At 36.0% G+C, this 13,587-nt stretch overlaps 1 long non-coding RNA gene across 1 annotated transcript in view; it reads left to right on the top strand.

Moving 5' to 3' along the window:
* The window catches only part of LOC136272191 (uncharacterized), a 128,653-nt gene extending 121,351 nt beyond the window's left edge, over positions 1-7,302 (top strand). The window contains exon 4 of the long non-coding RNA XR_010710150.1: positions 7,291-7,302. This is a non-coding gene — a long non-coding RNA (uncharacterized lncRNA). The remainder of the gene's footprint in view (positions 1-7,290) is intronic.
* Positions 7,303-13,587: the final 6,285 nt, after the last annotated feature.

Genomic DNA, 13,587 nt, shown 5'->3' with positions numbered 1-13,587 from the left:
ATAGTAAACTCAGCACTGTGAAGGTAATGGTCCAGCTTCTGGAGGGCGTAGTGGATTGCAAATGCTTCCTGTTCTATGGTTGACCATTTCACCTGGGTTTTACTCAGCTTGTGGGACAGATAGTATATCGGCTTATCTTCTCCTTCGTCAGTCTTTTGGGTGAGGCAAGCTCCTATACAATTGTCGCTGGCATCGGTGTACAAGATGTATGGCTTATTAGTATCTGGATAAGCTAATAAAGGCACTACTGTTAAACTCTCTTTAAGGAAGTCAAATGCTTCTTGACAGCATGATGTCCACTTGAATCTGGCATACTTCCTGGTTAAGTCGATCAATGGTTCCGCAATATTTGAGAAGTTTGGTATAAATCTTCTATAATAACTGCACATACCTATAAAACCACGGACTTCCCTAACTGTAGTGGGGGCTGGTAATTTCTTAATGGCTTCCACTTTCTTCGGATCCGGTTTGACGCCATGTTCATTGATAATAAAACCAAGATATTCAGTCTGCTCTTTGAAGAAGCTACACTTCTTTAACTTCAGTTTTAGTCCATGCGTCCTTAGACGATCAAACACTTCCTGGATATGATGGAGGTGATCATCCGGTGTTTCTGAGAATATGAGTATGTCGTCCAGGTATGCGATAGCAAACTCCTCTTGTCCTTGCAGAACGATGTTCATGAGTTCTTGGAAGACTGCTGGGGCATTACTTAATCCAAATGGCATCCTATTAAATTGAAACAATCCCTTGTGGCATGCAAAAGCTGTTTTTTCTTTACTTGATTCTTCTAATTTTACCTGCCAATATCCACTCTTTAAATCTAGTGCAGTAAAGTACCTGGCCTTACCGAGCAAACAAAGAATGTCATCAATCAATGGTAATGGGAATGATACTGGTCTCACTATCTTGTTTAAACTTCGAAAGTCTACGCACATCCGGTCTGATCCGTCCTTCTTCTTTACTACTACCAGAGGAAATGACCAAGGCGACTGTGATCTTTCAATAATCCTTGCGCTCATCATCTCCTTTATGGTCTTGTCAATTATCTGTCTTTTATTGAGGGGAACTCGATATGGTCTGTTCTTTATCGGGTGATGGTCTCCAGTTTCTATCTTCATTTTGACGGTGTCGGTCACTCCAAGGTCGCTGTCCTTTTTAGCAAATAAGTCATTGTTTTTCCTCACAAGTCTCTGGATGGAATGTTCGAATCTTTCAGGCACATCAATCTTTTCTTCATTGTCCTGTTGGGTTTGGATTTCCGAGATTTCTTTTGGTCTTAATGCGGTGACACGTCCTACGATGTAGCCTTTAGGGATTTTGTAACTTTTGTTGGTTTGATTAACGAAGATCATGGGAATTTTTCTGTCTCTTCGGACAACACAAACTGAGTCTTTTAAATATAGTCCTGGGTCCTCCATAATACAATTATTGTCTATACTGTTTACTTCCACTAAGTCTTTATCTTCAAGGGGAAAATTATTGTTCACTTTTCCATAAAATACAGTCACAGTATTTGGTTTCACCATAAGTTTCTTGGGTGTTCTTACGATCGTTGAAATGTGTAGATCCTCCTTTAATTCAGCATAAGCCCTGTCATCAATGCGCATGAGTCCAAGATCAAAGTATAAACGGACATTGTTTTTCTTGAGCCAATCACGACCGAGAATCAGGTTTCGGTTGAGTCCCTTTGTCACAAAAAGTTTATGGTCTAAAGTTAACCCTGCAATCTTAAATGAAATATTTACATACCCTAACGCAATTAAAGAATTACCATTTGCTGCTTGAAGACAAGGAATATCATTTTTACACAATTTGGGGCGGGGGAACAAATTATCATACATTTTTTTACTAATCAAGGATACGGCCGCGCCAGTATCTACTTACGCTCTGAATTTATTTTTTCCAATTTTTAATAAACAGCTACTGGGGTTGTTTGTAAAATTAATTTCAAATGTAGGTCTTTTATGAACGTTCTTCCTTCGGGCTTCAACGCGCATTGCTACCTGAATTGCTGACTCCAAGTCTTTGGGGTTTTCTCTAAGGATTTTCATCCTGAGATAGTCAAAGGTCAGACCGTCACAGAATATGTCTACAAGTTGTTGTTGGACTAAGGGATCTTTTAATTTGTCTTTGCAACAACCGTTCCGCGAATAACTGTACACTTTCGTTTGAATTTTGCCGCGTCCTGCGCATTACTGCTAACGCGTGTTGCGAGTCAGTTATCTCCGCGAATCTGTTTTTTAAGGATTCTTTTAAATCGTTCCACGACGGCATTTCTTCCGACGCGTCTGTTTCGTCCAAATATCGTTTGATAAAGTCCCCTACCGAACCTTTACTCGTAATATACGCGAGCATGGGGATTTCATGACCCTGTTTCCCAGACAATAAACCATATTTTTCAATTTCCTTTATCCACTGCTTGTATTTACTAGCATCTCCTTCGAAAGGAGTTATCACAGAAGATAGGGGCACTGTAAGCGCGGATGTTATAGCTTTAACCTGACCAATGAAAAAATCTTTATCATCACCCTGATTTGGGACTCGGTGTCGAGGTTCATTAGTTTCATACAGCCTTGCCTCATAATATGTGTCAGTTTGTTTTTCAAAAGTGTTTTGTTTTACCTGTTCTTGTTCTGAGAATTTTTGCCCTGTTTCATGCCCTTCCTTTTCTTCACTTTGACCCAACCCCGCAAATTGTTTTTCCAATTGTTCCATTTGATTTTTAAATTCTTTTCTATCATAACCATTTCCAGTTGCCATATAGGTTGCTGATCAGAGTTATTTACTTTGAGATAGTGAACAGAGATATTGAGAAAAAGTTCTTACCTTAACAGTTCAGTTTTTCTTTAGCACTTCGTTTTATCCTGGTCACTGGCACCATAAAAGTCTATGTGATCCTTCTGTTGTTATTCTTTAGACTTTTGAAATCATAAGTCAGTTGGAGTTTTATGATATTTATTAAGCACTGTAATCGTATAGTGGTATAAAAGCAATATATAATCAATCTGCTATCCATCTCCTAATTATTAATCAAATCATAAGTATATAAATCAGTAAAATAAAATAATCAATTGTTAGAACATCCTTTCGGGTCACAGTTCATAAGTGACTTATAACGAAGTCCATTGTTAAAGGTTAATTGCAATTAAGAGTCTTGCATCCATTGACCGCTTTCCAAAGTCCAATCATCATCGAGAGTTTTATTCTTCCTGGTCATTCCGCTAACACCACGAGTTCTAACTACGCAGTTGTCCCTTTCGGTCAATGACCTTTAACATTGTTCACTATACACTTATTTCGTATCGAGTGCACAACAAGCTAATGACTAATTAACGTAAAGCAGAATACAATTATAAAATTATATTTCATATATATACGGCTATCTGGTTACACATGCTTCGAACCGACTCCAACATATTGTAGAAGACGACCATCTTTTGAGAAAGAATGAAGCCTACCAAACTAAACCAGTAAATAGCCTACACTAAAGAAAATTCTAGGAATTTAAAGAACTCAGTATCTTTTTTAACAACTTTTACTTATTCTATCAGGCAGAGATATTTGTAAAGTATTTCTTGTGAAAATATCACCATTGATCAAATCATAGCTCTTTTACATTGGATAGTTGCAAGCGTCAAACAGACTCCAACAAATTGTAGAAAGAGATAAATAATCTTTTCAGAAAGAAAGTACCCTACCAATGCATTGAAAGTTTAGATATGGTTGATTTTCCCAAACTATCAGTAGATGGTCGTGACATTACACCAAATAAACCTGTCAATCGCCTAAACTAAAGAAAATTCGTGGAATTTAAAGAACTAAGAAAAACGACTTTTAAAATAGAGATACATGTACTATTAGTCAGAAATATTTGTAAAGTATTTCTTGTAAAAAGGATCGTGACATTACACCAAATAAACCAGTCATTAGCCTACATTAAGAAAAAATTCTAGGAATTTAAAGAACTAAGAAAAAAGTACTAGAATAGATATACATGTACAATCAGCCAGAAATATTTGTAAAGTATTTCTTGAAAATATCACCATTGATCAAATCAAATATTAGATATAAAAAAAATTAAAGTGTCCATGTATAAGTTTAAATACATGTATAATGGCAATATCAGCTATGTTTATATTTCAATACTTACATTTACTGTATTTCCTCCTATTGAATTGAGTGATATTTACGCAGAACATAAGATCCAATCACCAAACGCTGATTAATATATTTTCCAACTGAAAAACAGTCACGGCATTTAAAAACATAGTCCACACTCTCTTGATTCAATATTCAAACAAATTTCACTGGAGCAGAGGGGGAAACTAGATGGTACAGTACCTGTAAAGTCAGAGCACGTTCACACATTGCACGTGTATTTGGCTGCTGTTCACACATGGCACGTGTATTTGGCTGCTGTTCACACATTGCTTGAGTGATGCGGTTCATGGTCTACCAAAAATACCTAGATACAGGTGTACCAACACAAGGTTTAACAAAGAAAACGAAACATTAAAGAAGCAGCAGAAATACCAAGTGACACAGATGATTAAGGTGAAGAGCAAAACGAAGATTTACTGATGTATAATTGTTATGTATGTTCATTAGGTTATGTATGTCATATATATTATTATGTATATATACATCATACTTTATAATAAGTAATGTTTATACCATGCTTTTTTAAAACTGGTCATGTTTTGATGATTGAGAGTACTTAATTGAGCATGCAAGTGATTTTAGGAGCATCGATGGTTTATCTATCAACTCGTGTTGTTTTTAAATTTTTCTTCGGGTTTGAAATTCGTGAAAAGGTTAGCTATGTGTACTAATGAGTTAATAGGATATGATCGACTGCTGTTATGATACCTATTTGTCATAAAAATGATCTCTATTCAGACTGAAATCAATTGATTAAAATATTGTATATCTTTCATAATGTATATGATTATCTATTGTTATATTTAACACTGCGTTATGATTTGGAATGTGAGCGGCTGCTAGGGATATCGTTATTTTTTTCTTGGAATGATCAATAGCATGAATTATTTTTTTTTAAATCCCTACAAAATAATAAAAGGAAAACTTGTTGAAATGGTTTTTATTACATGAACTCCTTTGCTATCTTGTTATTTGGTTGCTAGGGCATGATAATTCAGTTTTTATTGCTTTCTTGAAATTTGAACCTGTTTCTGTTATGCTTCGAAAGACTTACATTACCCTGATTTGTCCAACGGACTGACTACGGTTTTTTTCTTCCGTTTTTTATTATCTTGACAATGAAAACTTTTAAAAGGTACTGCCATTCTTATATATTCTACATTTACAGAGATTGCCGTTTTTCATTAAACAGTTCAACCGACGGTCTTTTAAGTACCCTTGTTAATTGTTCTTGTATAGTACGAAAAAAGTTTTTGATTTGAAAATAATTTAAAATCTTGAAATATAAATTGTCTAAGTTTTAACCGGGTTTTCAAATTAAAATAATCCGCCTGAAAACAGATATCTTTAGCAAGGCAAGTCTATTTTTATGAAAAGAACAATATACTTAATATATCTGCTGCAGAGACGGACAAAGAAGATTTGAAAGCGTTTTTAACAACCTCCTCGTTATTTCATTTCCTGTTTTTACCACATGGGAATGTGTCGATGACTGGCGGTGGAGCTTGGATAGGAATAAATCCTCATGTGAACTATTCATTCACGGATTTTAGCGATCGTTTAATGAATAGCCCGAGATTTCTGCCGCGGGCTGATTAATTAAGTTAGGATGAAACTTCAATTGCGCTTGCGTAAATAGGAATTCTGGGAAGGAACTAGACAGTTCGTGGTACAAGTTATGAAAGAGGTCAGTTTCTAGGTCAAACTGCTTATTGACTGTCTATAAGTATCGTCCGCAGCCGTGTTCCCTAGTCCACATAAATGCACCTTCTCGATTCGTAGCAAGATTAGAGAGGATATAGATATCTCGTATTTTAATAAACTGTCTCTCGTGATAAGGGTCATCGTGGCATCTGGTCATGCAATGCTTATCATCAGTGTCGTTATCTATAGAAAGCAGCATTGATGGATTCTCTATCGCTGTTACCGTCTCAAAAACCCCTGCATGGCTCCACGAAGCAAAGCCGATTATAAGTAATAGTATTGACTTTTATCCAAAAATTAATATTTCGCTAGTTGACTTATTAGCTTTTTTTTCAACTTAACTTGTGTTGTATTAAGCTGTACACAAGACATTCATAGGGCACATGGTTCGAGCCACAACACAGTCTGCTCTTTAGCTCTGACTAGTGTTACGAGTTGACCAAGGTTTCTTGTAAAGTGAATGTCTCATTCATTTGCGACATGTGAACTAATTGGATGACAAGACTGGCTATTTTGCTATCCATTACTGTGGGTCAGAAGTGAACGACATCCCCGAGGGGTGACATATCCTATACATTATCTACCAGTTATTGTTTGCATCTTTCATATGTATCACATAAAATAGGTTAATGAATTATATTACAAAGAGAAATATTAAATACTATTACGTAAGAATAGGTAAGGTTATTATCTGAAACAGAATTAAATAAAGACGACTACTTGGAATGACTTATTTGTTAAATTAAACATATTTTTACAGCTGTTTTAGCTTAAAAAAATTATTTTTCAAATATATAACTATTCTTACATCTGTTTTAGCTATAAAAACTGAATCATGACTTTAAAAACATGAATAAGAAAAAAAATCTCAATACGACTTTCTGTTTTATATCCCTAGTAAGGATCGGATCTTGTGAAAATTTTACTTACTGAAAAACATTGTCAATGTCAAATACATTATTTTAATCGACAGCAAAAAGAGTTTTAAACCTACTGTCATGAAACTTTACCTCGGTCAATGGGTACGTCCATCATATATTGAAGTAGTCGAATAACATTTTTTTATATAGATGTTTCGCATACGTCTTAATTGGTCATTATTATATGGTATTCATTGCTTATGTGGCAGCAACAGGGAAATTTCGTCCGGCAGTAATCACATCCCATAATTAAAGTATTTCAATAAAGACAATGCATTGGACTAATTGTATTCGACGCGCTCGCGAAACATGTTAATTAAACTATCGATTATACTTTTTTATTATCATCGGGCACGATGTTTCACTCTGCCAGAGTGAGTAGTGAACAACGATGTAAGTTGTTGCACAAAGTAATGAATAATCTTGATATCAATGAGGGATTTCAATATTGTACTTGAAGTCTTTTTCAATTGAAAACTATTAGAAACATCGAGTATGTGAGAATACAGAGAAGATAAAATAATGAGAGAAAGAAATCCGGCTAAACTGTTTAAAAATTGGATACTGTGAATTTTGTTTAAGTTTATAAGGTGTGTAAATGTTTTTTCATTCAATGCTAAATACCACTACAATCAGCTTTGAAATGAGATGTACTATAATAATTTTTATTATTGTACAGAAATTGTTTTATTAAAATAAATATTTCAACGTCAGACATATGTGCCATGTATCACCACCCATGTGAAGAAATAGTACCCTGGATAAGAATTCAATTATCATGTAATAGGGTACAGGTTCTGGAGATGGAAACAATATTATTAGGTTATCCTGTGCGGGGATCAGGCACTAGGTAAAACCCTGACCTACGAATTATTTCATTTTGTATGAGTAAGTTGCGCATAGATCATTTCCAACTTCTCTTTATTAGTCTGAAGAGATAGGGTTAATAGTCTCAGTTGGGCATTGTTGGCAAAAAAGTACAAGAGTTGCAGAAAAAAAATACGTACGAATTGTTATTTATTCAAACTGATAACATTTGTTAAATCGTACGTTGAAATTATATCTTGGCTTTCATTGTTCTGAACACCACTCATGCCGCCATATTTTTATTTATACGCCCCTATTCCAGCCACCCTATATAAGCAACTGAATTTCAAAAGCTCTCAGTCTTAAACGTTCATGCTTCAATCGTTGGACAGAAATATTGTTTGGCCGCTGTCTTTCGATATCAAATAAATCATCAAGTTAGTGGTTATTGTTCCGAATGTACAGGAAAATGTGATTTCTTTCGTTTGAGGAAAGAATTAGACAGAAATCAATTTCTACTAATCATTGGTTATGAATGTATTAATTTGAATACCTTGAAAGGTATGTTCAGTCGTGCGGATTAATAGAATATGTTTCTTATATAGCTGCTGCGTGTCGTTGCTATAGTCCATTTAATGTCTTGTTGTTTTAAGACTGATCACGTATCGGAAATGAATGGGTTTTAAAGGAGAAACTACATAATAGAATGCATACTGCTGTGCGATCATTCTTTCATAACAAGTTATTTTTGAGGTGCAAAACATACGGATAACTTTGGAACACATGAACTTAAAAGTATTATTGGCACATAATTTTGATAAAAAGTAGATAAAATATATATTATAGAATTAACCGTAACATTATAGCGGTATAGATAAATATGCGTTGTAATGAAATGGTTGGTATTTCTCCTCTAAATCTTAATGAATACTTTACTCAAGCAATAATTCCAATCAAGGCATCGCCACTCTCCACCTCTTGGTTTGGCCACATGGTCCTTGTGATTTCTGTACCGAATATCTGAAAATGAAGGATTAATTTAAAAAGAAAAGATTATAAATACACGATACTTACAAAGGAAATGTCATCCTGCAGCTCTACATGTATCGTGATCCCCTCTGACGCATTGGTGTCTTCGCATCTAACAAGGGAGTGCATATCTGAAATTTACTCAGAGATGGGAATTTTATCAAGTTCACTCAGGATTTCGATGTTTCTCCATGCCTTGCTTGATAAATCTTAGAAGTCCTTACATGTCAGTTAGGTGTCCTTCCGGATACACGCAGTCATAACATCTACAGAAAACCAAAGCAAAATCAACAAACAAAAATCTATATATTTTATATCGGATGGATTAAAGAACTTAATAAGGATTTATAAAGATAGGTATTGTTTCTTTCATAAAGGGGTGGAGTAAATATATCTATATTACTCCAGTTATATAGTACACGAGTTTTGTCCGAGTCAGCTTATTTTCAAATTCACCGTCAAAGTTTAGAATTCAAAACGGTTTACGAAATGATATTCTATAGAGTTCGTATTGAACGGCATTAGACTGACGAAAAGGAAAATGAAGTTTTTTTTTTAATTGAAAAAAACCCAATGTATCCCACTTCTCGGCAGCTCGGAGGGTTTCGGTATTTTGGCTTCAGACATACTACAAAACTTTACATGAAGGAGATCACGCACTTTGCTCTTTCAGATGGACTTTGGGGGGATGGAAAGCTTACAGCCTGGCGTTTTGTAGGGGTTGCTGGCTCCTTGTCGCTGTTTGCTCAACTTGATTGGCTTCGCAATTGCTATTGGCATCTTCCTCGTTTGCGTTCAGAGTAGTTAGACTCTCAATCGCAAATAGAGCATCAACGGCGGAATGACTTTCTGTATGTATATTTTGTCCCTGATTAACATAGGAAAGTTGACACTATCTTTTGAAGGCTGGGGTCCAGATGATTGGCATATGTTTCAACAGGCTTCCTGGTGTCAACAATAGTGATTGATTGACCTAAGACATCATCAGAAGCCATCAGACTGCAACAACGGGTGTGGGCTCTTGCTCTGTGTGTTTAAAACAAGATCCAGACGGATCGTTCTAATATACCGTTCAATGAAAATTTGGAGGTACGACCTAAGAACAATCTTACCTGAATACTGCTTCGCTGTTTTGTGCTCGTGCACAGCCACAACTAGAACCTTTTCCCCTGTGTTCTTGTCCGTTATCTGATATTCAGGATTTTCGAGCGAAGCCTTATACTGATCGACATAAAAATGCATGCCTACACCCTGTCTATGTCCTTGTCTTAGACATATTTCTGCTGATAGATACCTGTTAATCAAGGCAATTCCATCTCCTGTCCTAGAGATAATTCCATACTCGATTTTTTCTAGTTCCTATTCGGCAGTTTTTGACGGTACTGCTCGTGGGCCTTCTTGGAGAAACCTGCCGTGATGGTTTCACAATAGCTCTGGACATGAAGGAGTCGATCATACTCGGGTCTGTCTACGTTGATCATGTCCGTTGTTCGCAGGTAATACTTAAGAAGATGGTTTAATGATTTGTTATACTTTACTATTGTCTGGTGGTTTACCTCGTATGTTTCCAGAAAATTGTAGAATTCTAGGATGGAGTCCCTGTCCAGCATTTTGGAAGAAACCTCTACTTTGGGATTACATATCTTCCATAGCATTCTTTGAATGTTCCCTATATGGTTACTTTTGTTCTGTCCTTTAATTCCTGTGGCTATATGCTTCCATATCGGAAGCTTCAGGAACCCCACACGAACATCAAAAAACCCAATTTCTTGAAGCCTTTGCTTCAGACCAGATGCATACTCGTACTGTGCTCCATTACCTTTTTTCACTTTCCTACCGTAATCGGGGGAGCTTGGATCTCTTGGAGGATTCCTCTTCCTAGGCGTATACTTACCTATCTTTACTTCTGGAGCAGTGGTGTTGGCTTCTTCTTCGCTCTCGACAGACGGCCTGTAAGAAACATCCGCTGTATCCACGTCTTCCTTTTAACCCGTGTTGGTCGATGCAAGGGACTTCCTCCTCTCCAATACATTCTTTCTCTGGGGTAGGTGCAATAATATCCGGGCAATTGTTCCTCTTCATCTGGAACGATTGAAGACTTACCATTACTCGGTGATAAAGTTTCTGCAGGTACGTTCTCATCTTCGTCTTCATTCATGGGTTCCACTGTCACAACATGGACTTTATCTGAATTGAATTCAGCTTCTGCAATAAGATTTTCAGCATGAGGACATTTTGCAAAGCGCTATTTATATCTCATTGAATTCTCTGAGTGTAAGAAAATTTCAATTATTTCATCTCTTACCACATTGTCATCCAAATCTGCAATAGGGTTTGGTGCACTAGCCCGAACCCTGTCGTTCAAATCTGCACTAGGGTTTGGTGCACTTTTGGAAACCACATTGTGGGTCGGAATTTTTACGTCCTAGTTCAGCGGCTGGTGCTCTCATACGGGCACCTAGCGGTATTTCTAGGTGACCGAGCTGTCGCAGCATTAACAGCACCTCCGATTTGTCGTACAGTTTATCTTCCAAACTCCTTGGATTTACATAAATGTGTTGGCTTATATTCATGGCTTTTGCTCTAAAATCCTTTAGAGATTGATCGATAATACATTTCGCTCCTCAACACTATCTCCATCAGGTCACATGGGACATCTCTGCATATGAGATTTCCGACGTTCGGGACGTTCTGTACCATAGCTAATTTAAAAACAAAACGAGGGAAAATCATTATAAGCAACAAGCCAATTGAGAGTCCGTTTTGTACTTTACTGACTAAAAGGGTGTGTTCAATATAAAACTTAATAAGAATTGACTTACGCGAAGCAATAGTTACAGGGTACTCAATGTTTGCCCTTTGACACCTTTTCTTCTCTGATATTCTTCTTTTCAGGTGCAGAGGTTATTTGATTGCACTGATCATCGGGTCCTGTATCTGCAGTTTTCGTTTTAGGTTGACCTTTCTTCTTAGCATCATTCTTCGTTCTAGGTTTGTCTTCACCTTACAAGAAATAAATATACGAACCCGTCGCAGTTCTTCAGAGGACTCCTGTAGTCGTGTGTAGTTTTCAGACAAAAAATTCTCCAACTCTTTGAGTTTGGAAGCAGGGGTGTCTAACTTCTCATTGGTATGGTTTTCGTCAAAAGCTCCATCCTCTTTCAACGATTCTACATAAGAACTTACCTGGATTGAGTGCTCAACGCAATATTTACATTTGTTAGAGGATTTGATTGTTGTTGATGCCATGTTTTTTTAAAGTACACTTGACAATAAAACAATTCTGATATCAATAAAAACAAGTATTGTTCAAAGTGAATAAATGAAAATGAAATCGATTTGCTAGGTACAATACCACAGGTAGTATCTGTAATACTTAGTCAGTTCTTCAGTTAAACAAATAACTGTCAACTGAGGATAAACGGTAAAAACACCCCTAATATACCATTTAGAACAATAAAGCATAATTATTTCGTTTCCAGGCAATTGGACAATATACCCGGGAGTAATATACTTGTATGTATGTATTGATTGATTGCCTATAATTGCCAAAAGGTTTATGAAATAATTGAATAATAAGCCGTGAAATAATTTAAGAATTCACTAATTGTGTGTACCCAGAGGCAGAACAGGGAGGCAAGGGATAAAGGTTAGCAATGCTGCTTTCGTGTTATTTTTACTAGCACTATCTTGTCCGTTTTCTGATAATCTCCCTGCTCTCCCTTATCCCTGCTGCAGCACTATTACATTTTAGAATATTGAAAACTGAAAAAAAAACCTTAGGTACACAACCTAAGAATGACTTTAAAATCTTGCATTAAACAATATAAAGCAATGCTCTAATTTACACTTGTATTAAAACTAAACCACCACTCCCCTTAAAGAAGAGAAAAGTGCAAATTAAAAATTAAACAAAATGAATGTTAAAGAGAATAAATATCAACAAATTAATTATATTAGCACTATAATCAATAAATATACTACTTTATACTGAGAGCCAGGCTATTTTCTCCCCCGATTCGGCTCGCCGCACAGAATAGTCGAAGGTTAGCTCGACGAAGGGAGGAATAAATACTTGGGCTACCATAAACACATGTTCTTCGCCATTAACAACCAGTCTTGTTGATTTCAAATTCGGTTTTCCTGTTGAATGATTAATGAGGCGCCCTTTTGTTTTAAAGTTGGGATGACAAGGGCAAGGGTAAGCTGCATCGATACAGCGCTTTTTCCCTTTGGCATTGGCGTAAAACAGAAAGTAATTTCCATCTGTTTGGAAGTCTCCATAAGTTTGTAGCCTTCTTTTATTTTATTTTGTCAATTTTTGCAAGGGGGTACACCCGTCTGAGAGGTGTTAACAAACAAACTAGCATGTAAACATACATATTTTCTTTTGTATATGTATTGCTAGAATGTATATTTATCATTTAAAGCTAAGCTTTTAATGATTGAGCCCATTAAGTGCCGAGTATAGGACTATCTTAAGCATACCTGAGATCCTGGTTAATCAGAAACTTCGTTTTTCATTTTACTTTAACAGAATCGAGTTTCTCAACATTAATCATTTCTATCTCTCATAGAATACATATATTACCGTTCTAATTGCTTGCTATTGCCATTGTTTACAACAGCGATGTAGAGCAAAATAAATACCGGGTATCAAAAACGTTTTGTAAAAGTCGAAACAATATTGTAAAATCCGTATTATGACGTAGTGCGATACTCAGACTACTTTAAGGGTGTTGTTTACTGAGGGTTTGAGTTCTCAAATCCGGATTGTCAAAAAGTTCAATTTCATAAGTAACATTTGTTTTAAATACAAAAAGTATTTGTGAAATGAATTATTATTGACATAACAATTGATATTTTTACTAAATTATGGAATTAGGCTCTGACAAAGTTTGACTTTTAGCAAAACAGAGGAAATTCGGACTAAATTTTTCAGATTTTGTTTTCCACTGAAATA

This window comes from Magallana gigas, chromosome 10 (assembly GCF_963853765.1).
Source record: "Magallana gigas chromosome 10, xbMagGiga1.1, whole genome shotgun sequence".
NCBI classification, from domain to species: Eukaryota; Metazoa; Mollusca; class Bivalvia; order Ostreida; family Ostreidae; genus Magallana; species Magallana gigas.
The sequence above is the reverse complement of the archived record's forward strand: the minus strand, read 5'-3'. Positions and strand labels throughout refer to the sequence as shown.